Source organism: Arachis ipaensis, chromosome B03 (genome assembly GCF_000816755.2).
Source record: "Arachis ipaensis cultivar K30076 chromosome B03, Araip1.1, whole genome shotgun sequence".
Lineage (NCBI taxonomy): Eukaryota > Viridiplantae > Streptophyta > Magnoliopsida > Fabales > Fabaceae > Arachis > Arachis ipaensis.
This window is the reverse complement of record NC_029787.2, coordinates 135,283,720-135,284,552: the sequence shown is the minus strand read 5'-3', so window position 1 is coordinate 135,284,552 and position 833 is coordinate 135,283,720.

The following is an 833-nucleotide window of genomic DNA, read 5'->3' as shown; positions in this document are numbered from 1 at the left end:
TTGGTGTTGTAATTAAAGGTACTGCAAATATGGTGGTGTCTCACAACGATGAAATTATACGAAATATACATTAGGGGATGAGTTTTGCGAGTGAAAATATGTTTGTGGTTTCCTGCACGATGACATTCGTCGGAGCTACAGTAGTAATAGTACGGTCTCTGTCAAAGCATAAAGAGTGATATTTTAAAGAGCGTCAGCTGTATTCTGTACAGGAATCCCGTTATTATATTTGGTGGTCTAATACAATTTGATATTTTATCGATCGTTGATGAAGCAAGTATATAGCATATGTTTCATATTCACCAACAGACTCAGGTGCAACAACCAAACATTGAGTTGTATATTGACTTTGAACATATAGCTATAGATAGGATTCAACATGACTCAGACATTGAAGATGATAGAGTTGAAGTGTACTAATGAATGAACAGCGATAGTGAAGAAGACTTTGAAGTTACCTACGAAGCAGACGACGAGGACGATAATGGTAATGGGGGAGTTGAGGTAGTCATGGAAAATGTAGTGGTTTCACCCGTAGTCAATCAACTTATGGATGTTTCACCTTTTATGAGTAGCTCAGATCTTGATGCCATACATACACCGAAACTCCTCGAATATGCAAACATAAATACGTGAGGAGTGAGCAATATATTTTTCTTAATTTATATTTTAGATATATTGATGAGTGAAAATTTAAGAGCTAATTATAGTACTTCGAGACGGCAGGTTTTTATTTAGCTATTAGTGTACTACTAAAATATATACAATTTTCTTGTATGGAGTTGACTTTTATTATTATATTTTTACAAAAATACTATATGTATTTTAAAATT